This window comes from Panthera uncia, chromosome E1 (assembly GCF_023721935.1).
Source record: "Panthera uncia isolate 11264 chromosome E1, Puncia_PCG_1.0, whole genome shotgun sequence".
Classification (NCBI taxonomy): domain Eukaryota; kingdom Metazoa; phylum Chordata; class Mammalia; order Carnivora; family Felidae; genus Panthera; species Panthera uncia.
In genome coordinates, this window is record NC_064814.1 from 32,664,914 (window position 1) to 32,678,814 (window position 13,901).

The 13,901-nt window shown below is 35.4% G+C and overlaps 2 protein-coding genes across 4 annotated transcripts in view; one reads left to right on the plus strand and one right to left on the minus strand.

Annotated features, from left to right (window-relative positions):
* Positions 1–10,454, minus strand: part of PTRH2 (peptidyl-tRNA hydrolase 2) — a 56,430-nt gene extending 45,976 nt beyond the window's left edge. Inside the window, exon 1 of one of the 2 annotated variants that reach the window (XM_049637801.1) lies at positions 10,294–10,454. The gene's annotated coding sequence lies outside the window, so the exon portion shown is untranslated. The remainder of the gene's footprint in view (positions 1–10,293) is intronic. The other variant, XM_049637798.1, reaches the window with a different exon arrangement.
* The window catches only part of VMP1 (vacuole membrane protein 1), a 133,406-nt gene that overhangs the window by 39,364 nt on the left and 80,141 nt on the right, over positions 1–13,901 (plus strand). The gene's annotated exons all lie outside the window — the stretch shown is intronic.

Consider the following 13,901-nt stretch of genomic DNA (forward strand, 5'->3'; position numbering starts at 1 on the left):
ATTAGGCAATTTAGATCAATACTCTCATGAAAGTATCTTTAACAGGTTGATAAAATTTAAAAACTCCTGTGCCTGGGTGACTCAATGGGTTGAGCATCTGACTCTTAATTTCAGCTTAGATCATGATCTCATGGTTCCTGGGATTGAGTGCCATGTTGGGCTCTGTGCTGACAGCCCTTGCTCTCCCTCTCTCACTTGTGCCTGTGTGTGTGTGATTTCTGTCTCTAAATAAAAAAAAAAAAAAGTCTGCCTAAAGGTATCATAGAGAAAAAAAAAAGAGCAAAGAATTATAACGGCAACCGTAATGTTAAAGAGGAAACCTAGACAGGTGATACTGGCAAATGATATGCTTTGATAAACTTGCAGGCTTTGGATTGGAACCGTAAGGAGCCACACTTTAAAGGTAAGGATGAATTAGATATAAATTAGCCCTTACAGAGACTGAAGCTCAGGCTTAAATCTTAAGTCTAGAGGAAAATAAAATCATGCTAGGCTTCACATTAATTCCATATTTTTTTTAATATATAAGTCTAGCACTCAGTGAAAAGTAATCAGGTATCTGAGGAGACAAGTTAATTTGGTCAATACAAAGAAATAATAGAAAAAGATCCACAGGGGATCCATTTAATGAAGTTATTATACATGTATTAATCTAAAGCAATGTGGGGGTGCCTGGGTGGCTCAGTCAGTTGAGCATCTGACTTTGGCTCAGGTCATGATCTCACGGTTCATGAGTTTGAGCCCCACGTCGGGCTCCGTGCTGACAGTTCAGAGCCTGGAGCTTGCTTCAGATTCTATGTCCCCCTCTCTCTCCGCCCCACCCCTGCTTGTGCTCGGTCTCTGTCTTTCAAAAATGAGTAAACATAAAAAAAAAATTTAAAGCAGTGTGTTCAAGGTAATAAACAAGTTTGAATATTTTGGCAGAGAATTGGAGTCTATAAAAGAGAGGCAAGTGGAAATTCTAGAATTGAAAAAACATAGTAACTGAAATTAAGAACTCAATTAATGGACTTTCAGTAGATATACCTAAGAGAGGACTAATAAACTGCAAAATAGGCAAGAGAAAAATGTCCAGAACAAAAAGAAATGGAGAAAAAAAACCATGATGTCTTCAAAAGAACTCCAGTAAGACTGATTTCTTGCTGTCATGGATTTTGTTGAGAAGTTAACAGCTGACAGTGGAATGGTATCTTTAAATAAAGGGCTAAAAGAAAATAGCTACCAACAGAGGATTCTATACTCAAAGTATCCTGTGAACAGTGTAAAATAAAGGTACTAAAAAAAAACAAAAAACAGAAAGTTTGTCATCAGCAAACATTCTCTAAAGGAAATAGTAAAAGATATTCTTTGAATTGAAGGAAAGTGTTTCTTGATTGAAGCCCAGAGATTCAGGAACAAATGAAGAATAAGAAGGGTAAATATATGGGTAAATTGAAATTAAGATTGACATCAGGGTGCCTGGGTGGCTCAGTCGGCTAAGCGTCTGACTTCAGCTCAGGTATGATGTCGCAGTAATGATAATGTCTTTTTTTTTTTTTTTTAATGTTTATTTATTTTTGAGAGAGACAGAGACAGAACGTGAGTGGGTTAGGGGTAGGGAGAGAGGGAGACACAGAAGGAGAAGCAGGCTCCAGGCTCTGAGCTGTTAGCACAGAGCCTGACGCAGGGCTCGAATTCACAAGCTGTAAGATCATCCGACTGAGCCACCCAGGTGCCCCAATGATAATGTCTTAAGAGATTAAAATATAGAGAGAATTAAGATACATCATCTACAAATCAGATGTAGAATAATTGAAATTATTGAAGAATAATTATTCTAAGGCCTTTGTATTCTGTTAAAGGCAAGATATTCATTTATATAACACTTTAATAAACAAGGATTTATTTTATAATCTTTAGGGTAAGCACTAGAAAAATATATAAAAATCAAGCTAATAAGGGCAGGTAAAAATTGAGTAATTTTTTAAAAGCCAAACCAAAAGAAGGCAAGGAAGGACAAAACGAACATAAATAGGATGATGAGTAAGCATTCAGTGGTAGATTTAAATCCCAAATATATCAATAATTATATAAATGTAAGTGGAATAAATATCACTTTCTATTGTCCAGATAAATGTAAAAAAATATTTAGCTATTTGCTGTATGCAAACTACATACATAAAATATGAATACACAGAAAGATTAATGGTAAAAGGATGGAAAAAGATGAGCGAAATGTCAGTGAGCTTATGCACCTATATTGAAGTCAAAGTAGAGTATGAGGCAGAAAGTGTTAATAGAATGCGTCAGTTCTTAATAATAAAAGATTAATTCACCAGGAAGTTATAACAGTTATATTTGTATTTATCTTATATACTCAACATATAAAAAGCAAAATTTGGGGGGCGCTTAGGTGGCTTAGTTGGTTGAGTGTCTGACTTCAGCTCAGGTCATGATTTCATGGTTCATGAGTTTGAGCCCCACATCGGGCTTGCTGCTGTCAGCGCAGAGCCTGCTTCAGATCTTCTGTCTCCCTCTCTCTGTGCACCTTCCCTGCTTGCACGCATTCTCTCTCTCTCTCAAAAATAAATAAACATTAAAAAAAAAGCAAACCTTGGGGCACCTGGCTGGCTCAGTCTGTGGAGCATGTGACTCTAAATCTCTGTCATGAGTTCAAGCTCCACATTGGATGTAGAGCTTACTCTGAAAAATAAAAATAAAAACAAATAAAAAGCAAAACTTGGCAGAACTACCGAGAGAAGGTCATAACTTCCACAAACTTGGAGAATTAATAGGGGAGTATAGTATAATTGTTGGATGCCAGGTCAATATATATATAACAATTGTATTTTTACATACTGTAAAAAACAGTGAAATTTTTTAGAAGGTACTATTTATAATAGCATTTTATTAAAAACAAAAATCTAGGAATAAATCTTATAAAAGATATGGTTCACTTCTACATAAATTGTAAAATATTATTGGAAGCAGAAAAATCTAGATAAAAAGGAATATCATGTTCATGGATTAGAAGATACAGTATTGCAAGGCTGTGAGTTCTCCCAGTTTTATCCACAGAATCAGTGCAATATCAGTCAAAGTTTGTAGAAATTGACAGACCAATTGAAAAAAGTTTTCATTACACTAGCTTTGTAATCAACCTTAACAACCAGTAGAGTAGGTCCCTCTGTTGTATGTTTCTATTTCTTGACCTAGGTAGAGGATGCTTGTGCTGTAATAACTCATGTATAATGGACTTTTCTGTATATGCTGTATTTAAATGTTCTGTTGTAGTACATATACTGTTTTGTTTTGAAATTTTATAGTCATTTTAAGGTTTTATTTATCTAAGTACTCTCTACACCCTACATGGGGCTTGAACTCATGACCCCAAGATCAAGATGTTGCATGCTCTTCCAACTGAGCCAGGCACCCCTGCTATAGTTATTTTAAATTGGCATCTAACTACTTCCTAAAATCAGGAAGTGTTCATTTAGATAACATTCATTTTTGTGAGGCTTTTTCAAACTAAGACTGAGAACAAACGGGTTTTCTTATATATTCTCAAAAAACTGAATTTTTTCATAAAGTCATCACTGTAGTAATTCATTTTAGTTCACTTCAAAAAGCTTGAACATTTACTTAGTGCAAAAAAAACACTCTGAAATACTATGTGAATTACAAAAAAAAAGGAATTCATTATATAGAACAGAAGATATATATTACATAAATACATATACTGTAGGACATTATGGCAAATATAAATACTCTCATAGTGATATTCATAAATTGTTATAAGACCTCCTAAAATGGGGAGGAATTCTCTTGGAGAAAGAATAGGAAAAGTTCACGAAGATGGGTTTATTGAGGGATAGGCAGTCAGATATGAAAGTAGGAAATCTTGGAAATGGAAAGAAGACCCATGTGTGAAAATACATTGGTGCCAGATTGTGGAAAGCTTTAAATGTCACTGGAGTTTATGTTTTATGTGTCACAAAGAGTTTTCCAAACAAGTTTTAACATGTGGTTTAGGAACATAACTCTGAAAGCATTGTGGAGGATAGATTTGGTGGGGAAGCAACTGAAAATAAGGGGTCCAGTTAGAAGGCAATTGTCCAGGTGAGAGGTAGTAATTACCTGATCTAAAGCAGAGACAGTAGGAAGGGTATGACTATTGATGAAAAATGACCTAATCTGTCTATAGCTTTTTCTTATTTTGCATAATAGTTTTATATTGAACACCACTACAGCCTCTGTTTTATTTCCCCAGCAAATAAAACTACATCTACTCTCTGCTTTATAAATAACATTGTAATATGCTCTTTGCATTGAATTTAGATAAACACCAGGCGTAATGATTTAAAATGTGATTTTTGTTTTTTTTATTTAGTGTTTATGAGCATGCTTATGGTCTCTGGTATATCTATAGTAAGATATGTTATTTTTTTATATAAGAAAAGAATCCTTACTAAATAACAAAATAGAAATTAAATAGCATTTGTAAACTGCTCTCTGCCTATTTTATTTCTTAGGCATTTTTTTGTTCCTTTGTGTGATGTCTATCTCATGAGCAAATTTTGCCTGGAAAGTAGTGCAGGTTACTGATTTCATTCATTTACTTTACTCATGTTTTTTAATAAGTAGATCAGATGTAAAAAGGCTTCTGTGGCTGGCAGATTTTTCTCAGATTGCGCCTTCTAAGCACTCTTCTCTTGGATATTAATTTCCAGAAATCCATTAACAAATCTCTTTTAGTCTTAAGCATGTAGCAGATTTCCTTTCAGAAGATTTAGAACATGAATGATCCAGGAATGCTTATTTATTAGTGGAAATTATACCCAGAGTAAAAACAACTTAATGAAGGGAATGTTGCTGATGTTAATAACCTCTTATTTCCACCTTAAATGGTCTGATCAGGGCCAGACATCTCATTGGTCAGCACTTTTTCTGTAAAGAGCCATATAGTAAATATCTTAGGCCATGCAGTTTCTCTTGCAACTCCTCAGATCTGTCATTACAATGAGAAAGGATCAAAGGACAATATGTAAAGGAACGTGAACTTTATTCACAGAAACACGTTGATCTTCAAGCTGTAGTTTGCCTTGCTCTAACTCACAAGGTGACAGTAGTTCATTAGAAGAAGCTTATTGAGTTTGGGAGCCTTAGTGAGCTAGCCATCTTCTAAGGATTTTTATAAGACATATGCATTTGACTCATCCATTTGCCAAAAATATCATTTCTCTCTTCCAGTCATAATATTAGACTTAACGTGATGGTTTATAAGAGAATATAGTTGTGTGAGTGCTTGAGTGGTCTAGAAAACCATCGAGGGAAAAAGAATGCATTTTGCATGAAAAGGAAAATGGGGGAATTGCCTCCAAATGAGTTGCCTGATGACAGTAAGATTTAATTCTAATTTCATGTAGTAATTGTTAATGTGTGCAGCTATTAAATACTCGTTTTTACAACATTGCATTCATTATGAGAAGTAAGTAATTTATGGATTAAGTTTAGAGTGTTAAAAACAGTTGGGAGAAGTGATGGGTTATTTCAGTAGCCACCTTAGAATTACTTCCTGTTACTAGAAAAATATGATTCATAATTCTGTAAACAACCGGGCTAACAAAAACAGGAACTTTGGTACTTGATGAGAAATATATCTCAGGCATGCTCCTTAACACACATATATTATTATTCACCAAGTTATAAGGCAAGCAGATGATTAAAGAGCCATTTGTATACTGTATGTGCCATTTATGATTTATAAAGTTTATTTTTCTTAATAATAACAAAGAGAATGAGTCCTTAGACAGGAATTTACAAGTCTCAAATATGTGAACAGTTCTGACACTAGGTGGAGCAGTTTCCTGGACAAAGCCTTAAGAAGTCCTAGATTCCTTTCAAAAAACCCCACTCTTAGAAAAAGAAGTCTAATAAGAACAAGAACTATCAACAATAATGGTAAAAGGCACCCAAATATTGAGCTATAAATAGAAGGCTGAATATACGTTACAGATAACTTTTCCCTTTGGCATATACATTTTAACCATTGAATTCCTGGATGTGAGGGATAGTCACGTGTTGAAAGTGTTAGAGTTGCCCTGTCTAGATGCAGTTGGTATATAGAAAAGCTTTGGAACAGTTCAATTACATTGTAGAATATATTAGGTTTTATTAAAAGCTATAACATCAAGGCATTGTCATCTGAATAGTATTAATGAGTCATTTGTTTAATAGGACCATTGTAATAGAAAAAAAAATTTCTCTCTGTTATAAAATAAAAAAAGTTAGTTGTGAGATATTTGCCTTTGTGTAAAATTCAGAGGCCTGTTTCTGCTTTAAAGTTTAGGATTATTTCATTACAAAAGTATGTGGTAATGATTGTATATTTAAAAATATGACATCTTGATTGCTGTTGAATGTTTATAGAACCCTTCTGTAACCCCCCCCCCGTCTTTTCCTTTAATGAACAAGTGCTTTATAGTATGTATATAGTACTTTATAGTATGCTACTAAAAAGCTGTGTTTTCCTTAGGTGTAGACATTTCTTATACTTTTTGACTGTTGGCTCTTTAATGCCTAAAGTAAATGTTACTTGGAAAACTGCATGGATATGGATTGAAATGAAATAGTGAAGTAGGTTCAGTAAGAGAAATATTGTAATGGTTTAATGCTATGAGGTAGGAGAATTCTTTTAAAAAATTGTTAGCCAACCTCTTTTTTCCCTGCTTGACTCTGATTAATGCCTCATTGCTCACCTGTCTATCCCTGTATAAGGCAAAAATGAGGGAAGGCATTGGCAAAAGTAGGATTCTGGTGTAACTGGATAATGCTCTGTATAGGTATAATGACTCTGGCTCTAAGTATGCAGTGATTCAGGACTCTGGCGGGAAGACCAAACAGGCCCTTCTTAGAAAAGGTCTGTTTGCGCTTTTTTTGATGAAGGCATGATCAGCTCTTCTCCCTGCCTTTCCCCAAAGAGTGACTCATGCATTAACTCTTGTGAGTATCACCACATCAAAAGAAGAAACCAAGGTCTCCAGGACATAGGGCCAGGTTTTCACAAAACAAAAGGGGTATGCATAGACTGGATAACTTCCTGCCCTTAAATCACTGTTTACTAATGTGTGCTTTAATGAAAGATAAGGAGATTCAGGTTAGCTGAAATCTGTCCTATTGGGTATATATTTTAAATAATTTATAATAGCCTTTTTTAAAGTTCTCTATAAATATGTGGTTCTCTTCTCCTGAACACTTAAATCAACTTTATGATCACAAGTTGCTTAGGTTTAGAGAAGATAAGTAAAACATGTCTAGGGGCGCCTGGCTGGCTCAGTCAGTGGAGCATGGGACTGTTGATCTCAGGGTGGTGATTCAGGCCCCAGGTTGGGTATAGAGATTACTTAAAAATAAAATCTTTAGGGGCGCCTGGGTGGCTCAGTCGGTTGAGTGTCCGACTTCGGCTCAGATCATGATCTCGCTGTTCATGGGTTCGAGCCCCGCGTCAGGCTCTGGTGCTGGCAGCTCAGAGCCTGGAGCCTGCTTCAGATTCTGTGTCCCCCTTTCTCTCTTCCCCACCCCTAGTTGTGCTGTGTCTTTCAAAAATGAATAAACATTAAAAAAATTTTTAAAAATAAATATAAATACAATCTTTAAAAAAGGAAACATGGATTAATTCAATATAATAAAAATGACTTCAATAGCGTGTCCTTATAACTTGGGAGCATGCACTATAGAATTTATTACACATTTTTGTTTTGGTTAGCAGTTTTATACTTACCATAACACTTTTACTATAGAATCTCATAAAGGGATGCCTGGGTGGCTCAGTAGGTTAAGTGTCTGGCTCTTGATTTCAGCTCAAGTCATGATCTTACAGTTCATGAGATTGAGCTCCATGTCCAGCTTTGCGCTGTACAGAGCCTGCTTGGGATTCTCTCTTTCACTGTCTCTCTGCCCCTCCCCTGCTCATTCTCTCTTCTCTCTCAAAATAAATAAACATGAAAAAAATAAAAAATAAAAGAATCTCTTACATTCTTGCCCTGTTACTTAGGTCATGCAGGCATTGTTATAATTATTATTACTAGGATTTTCATCAAATAAATGTAAGATGGAAGTCCGATTATATCTAGTAAGTTACTAACAGATTCAGAAAACAAATGCACATTAATGCTCAAATTACTGCTTTTTGACATTATATTTACTGCATTTTATATAGTGTGACCAGAGGCTTATTTTGTAAACTTGGGACCTTTCTCACAACAATAATATGAACACTAGTTAAACTTCTCAGTGCCTATTTGCAATCAATAGTTTTATGCTTTAGCCTTCTAGAATGATTTGCTGTAAACCATAACCTTAGGTAAATTGTTTTCTGACTATGATGAGAAAAGCAATGATTAAAAGAATTTGAGAAGTAGAATTCCTGTTTGCAAAAGCATTTTAAAGTCCCTTAAAAGTCAGACTTAAAGAAAACAAAGGTTTTGCAAGTTGTACAGACAACCATTTGTCATCTCCTTTCATTTATTTATCACCCAGATATTCCTAATGAATCACATTCCAACCTAACCACTGACTCCTTTTGTTCCTTAGTGAAGGAGTGTGGCAAACAAATGCTTTCCCAGTGAATCAGCACAGGATTCTTGATTTTATTACCTTTGCCCTAAACTTTCCAGACAAAACTAATTGGAAATTTTGCCTTTGGGATCTCACTTGACTTCTGTGTACGGATGATGGATTAGGCTATGAATTGACATTACAGATGTTGTGCAAACAATTCTATTCATTAGGAATGTTTTATCAGTTCTAAGGGAGCTGCCTAAGGTGGATGAATGTCTGTCTGTCTGTCTGCTTATCTTCCTTGTAAAAACTCATATATACACATACTTATATGCTATCAATTAATGTGATATCATATTCTTCATCTGGGTTGATAAAGAGGTTTGGCTAAATAGACTTACCATTTATGACCATTTTAGGTTTTTGTTTTTAAGAAAATGTATTTGCAAAAACGGGCCCCTAAATAAATCCAACAGTAAAGTTCCAAAGCAGAAAACTTTAAACAGAAGTGTTTTTTTTTTTTTTTTTTTAATGTGTATCTTTGAGAGAGAGAGACAGAGCATGAGCCAGGGAGGGGCAGAGGAAGAGGGGAGACACAGAATCCGAAGCAGGCTCCAGGCTCTGAGCTGTCAGCACAGAGCCTGATGCGAGGCTCAAGTCTCAAACCTTGAGATCATGACCTGAGCTGAAGTCAGATGCTCAACCGACTGAACCACCCAGGTGCCCCAAAACTTTTTTTTTTTTTTGTAATGAAGCAGCAATGCATATATAAGTCTGTCATTTTACTAATATAATTTTTTTCAGAGATTAATGTACGAATATCCCACTCCTTCCTTACAAAGATCCTACTTTGTGTTTGTGGTACCAAGTCTTCTTTCTCAGAGCTTATATAGGTACATTATTATATTCACTACCATTTTATGGGTTTTTTTCTGTTGTATAATTTCAGGTATGATAATTTTATCTGTTTAGGACAATTTTTTTAAATTCTAAATTTGTCTTAGAAGTTTTGGTATATTAATTCCTGAAGTTAGAGTACAAATTGATCTCATAGAATTGTCTCTGTTAAATTTTTTCAACCAATCACTAAAACTTCCCCTTTTATACTGCTCATGAAAGAATTTAAGTTGTAGAAATGTAACTTCTAAAATTTATCTTAAAAAATATTTTAAAAGTTAAAACACTTCTTCCACAAATACGCATATCTCCTCTCATAAGAAATTTTACCCCCAAATTAACTATAATTTTGCTCTCACTCAGACATACTAGTCCTTGGCTAAACACTACATCGTTCATCCTGGGCAAGGCAAAATTATTCCATGATCAAAACTTTGGAAAATATAATGTAATACATCTCATGAGACTAGATATATGAGGCTTTGAACTGAAGTAAAACCAGATGTCTGATATGTTAAAAATAGCTGAACTATCTTATTGTCACAGCTTCACCTAGAATAAGTATACTAGATTATCCAAAAGAAAGAAAGAAAAGAAAAAGACCTAAAACCTGCCACTTTAATGAGAGTATAACTTTTCATCACAGTCATAAAATTTAACTTCTTTATCATTAACGGGAACTTCCATTGGCAGTAATTAGGAACTCTCAGGGGTTATGAGTACAGTTAGTGAATGTTACTTGTGACTTGATCTCTAGGGAATTTATAGAGCTTCCTGTGCTGGGGAATAACAGTCTGGGCTAGATATAACTGTTTGGCTTTCCTTTGATTACGACCACATAGGTTAAAAGATACTGACCTTAACTGGAGAAATTAGCCTTCAGGACCTTCATTTGCCACTTTTCCTTGAGTAGTGCTCCTTGTGTTGATCTTTTACATTGCTGCATGGCACGTGCTTTTAAATACACTGAGACTTGTTTTATACCAGATCATATGGTCTATATTGATGAATGTTCCATGTGTTCTTGAAAAGAATATGGATTTGGCTGTTGTTGGGTGGAGTGTTCCATATTGTTCAGGTCTTCTGTATCCATACTGGTTGTCAATTTAATTGTTCTGTCAACTCATAAGAGAAGGTTGTTGAAATTTTCAGCTGTAATTGTGGATATTTATTTGTCCTTTCAGTTCTGTCAGTTTTTGCTTTATGTATTTTACACTGTAGTTAAGTGCCTACATATTTAGCATTGATGTGTCTTTTCTAGAATTAGCGCTTTTATCATTTTGAAATGTCCTTATTCATCTTTAGTAATACTCCCTATAGTCAATCCTACTTTATCTGATATTAATATAGCCACTCCATATTTTTTATGATTATTTCAAAATGGGCTATATGTTTTTATCCCTTTATTTTTACTTTTGGGTCTTGATGTTTAAAATGGACTTCCTGGGGGGTACCTGGGTGGCTCAGTTGGTTAAGCGTCTGACTTCGGCTGAGGTCATGATCTCACAGTTCATGGGCTTGAGCCCCGTGTCGGGCTCTGTTGACAGCTCAGAGCCTGGAGCCTGCTTCAGATTCTGTGTCTCCCTCTCTGTCCCTCCCCTGCTCGCACGCTCTCTTTCTTTCAAAAATAAATGAACGTTAAAAAAAATTTTTTTTTTTAATTTTTTTTTTAACGTTTATTTATTTTTGAGACAGAGAGAGACAGAGTATGAACGGGGGAGGGTCAGAGAGAGGGAGACACAGAATCTGAAACAGGCTTCAGGCTCTGAGCTGTCAACACAGAGCCCGACATGGGGCTCGAACTCACGGATCGTGAGATCATGACCTGAGCTGAAGTCGGCCGCTTAACCGACTGAGCCACCCAGGCGCCCCCCCAAAAATTTTTTTTTTAATTTTTGTAAAAAAATAAAATAAAATGGGCTTCTTGGAGCACCTGGGTGGCTCAGTTGGGTAAGTGTCTAACTCTTGATTTTGGCTCAAGTCATGATCTGACGGTTTATGGGATCGAGCCCTGCATCAGGCTCTGCACTGACAGCACAGTACCTGCCTGGGAGTCTTTCTCTCCCTCTCGCTCTGCTCTTCCCCTGCTCATGCATGCTCTCTCAAAAATAAATAAAAATAAACTTCAAAGAAAAATAAAATGGGATTCTTATAGATGGCATGTCTTTAATCCAGTCTGACGCTCTCTGTCTTTTCATTTGTATGTTTGGTCAGTTTATAATTAATGTAGTTATCAGTGTGGTTGGATTTAAGTGTACCCTCAAGCTGTTTGTCCCACCTATTTTTTATTTTGTCCCACCTATTTTGTGTTCTTTTCCTATCTTTTTTTGGATGGAACATTTTAAAAATATATATATAATTTAACTGCTCTGCAATGGTATATTCCATTTTTCTCCCTCCCATAATGTATGCTGTTGTTGTCATATATTTTACTTCTATATGTGCTATAGTTTTTACTTCAGACAACTAGTTATTTTTGAAAAGATTTTTAATGAGGAGGAAAGATCTTTTATATTTGTAGTACTCTTTATTACTTTGTATACATTAAGATTTCATCTGGTATCACTTTTCTTCTATCTAAGAACTTCCTTTAATATTTGTTATAGTCCAGATCTGGTACAACAGATTTTTTTGGCTTTGGTTTATCTGAAAATATTTTTATGTTATTTTTATTTTGGAACATATTTTCCCTGGATTCTAGATTTTTTTTTTTCTTTCAGCTCTTCAGAGAAGTAATTCCATTGTCTTTGGATTGCATTATTCTGATGAGAAGTATTATCTATATTTCCCCGTAGATAATTTATCTTTACCCCTCCAATTGCTTTTGAGATTTTTTTTCATTATTGAGTTAATAGCAATTTGATTAGATTATGATTGTGCTGATTTTCAGTGATTTAAGTGTTTTCTCTGTATTTGTCCTGAGGTTTGTTGAATTTCTTAGATCTGTGAGTTGATGGATTGATATTTTTCATCAAACCTTAAATACTTGGCTACTATTTCTTCAAGTATTTTTCTGCACACACTCCTTCCCACCAACACACACCTTCTCCTCTCTTTCTGGGATTCCAATTACATGTATACTAGACTAGTTGGTATTATTCCACAGGTCACTGTGGTTTATTTCTTTCATAGTCTTTACCCTCTGTATCCTTTAGTTTGGATGCTTTCTATTGCCCTGACTTCAAGTTCTCTAATATTTTCTTCTGTGGTGTCTGTCTAATCTGTTGATAATCTAGCCAATGAATTTTTCCATTCAGATATTATCTTCAGCTCTACAAGTTCCATTTTTTATACTTTCCATTTCTTTCCTCATGTTTGTGTTTTCCTTTTTTTTTTTTTTTTAAGTTTATTATTTTGAGGGAGACAGAGACAGTGTATGTGAGGGAGGGGCAGAGGGAGAGAGAGAATCTCAGGCAGGCTTTGCACTGTCAGTGCAGAGCCCTACATGGGGCTCCAACCCACAAAACTGTGGGATTATGACCTGAGCCAAAACCAGCCTTAACCAGCTGAGCCACCCCTATGTTTTCCAGGTATCAGCAAACTTTTTTTGCAAAGGATCACATAATAAATATTTTAGATTTTGTGGAACTGTAGAGTCTTTCAGAGTTATTCACTTTTGCTCTTGTAGCACAGAATTAGCCAGAGACGATATGTAAGTGAATGGACATGGCTATATTCTTTGAAACTTTCTTTATAAAACTAGCATGGGCCAAATTTGGTCTGTAATTTGAAGTTTGCCAACTGCTGCTTAAATCCTTAAACTTACTTATATTTACTGTTTTTAGGTTCTTGTCTCCTATTTCCATTATCTCTGACATTTCTGTTTCTGTTGACTAATGTTTCTTCTGTGTCATATTTTCGTTCTTCACAGATCTAGTTGTTTCTTATTAGATGCTGGACATGTAGTATTAAAATTGTTTATTGTATGGATTTGTTGTCTTTCTTTGCAGAACATCAGTTTTCTGTTTTGGTGGGCAGTCAAGTTACCTGTCATCAACTTGATCTGTTTAAGGTTTTTTAAAAAAAAAAAACATTTTATGGCCTATCTGGAGTAACTGTTACTCTAGGCTCCTTTTAGGGTCTTCCCTGAATGCCGAGTCTCTGCACTCTAGCTGGTTGAACTGCAGGTGTTTCCTAGTCCTTGTGAACTCTAGGAATTGTTTATCTTACAACTGGTGTAAGTTGTTTTCCCACCACTTGTTCTTTGCCTAGCCTAATGGAATCTCACCCTAGCCTGCAATGCAGCTTTGTATATCAAAGTCTCAAGAGGACCCTGTGCATGTTTCTAGAGTTCTTTCTCTTTATTATCATTCTGTCCCACAGATTTCAACTACTCAGGCTCCCTGAACTCAGATTTACTTCTCAACTCAGCAAGACCACCATGCTGTTTTTTAAAAATTTTATTATTTTTAGTAATTTCTACACCCACCGTGGGGCTCAAATTCACAACCCTGAGTTACACGCTC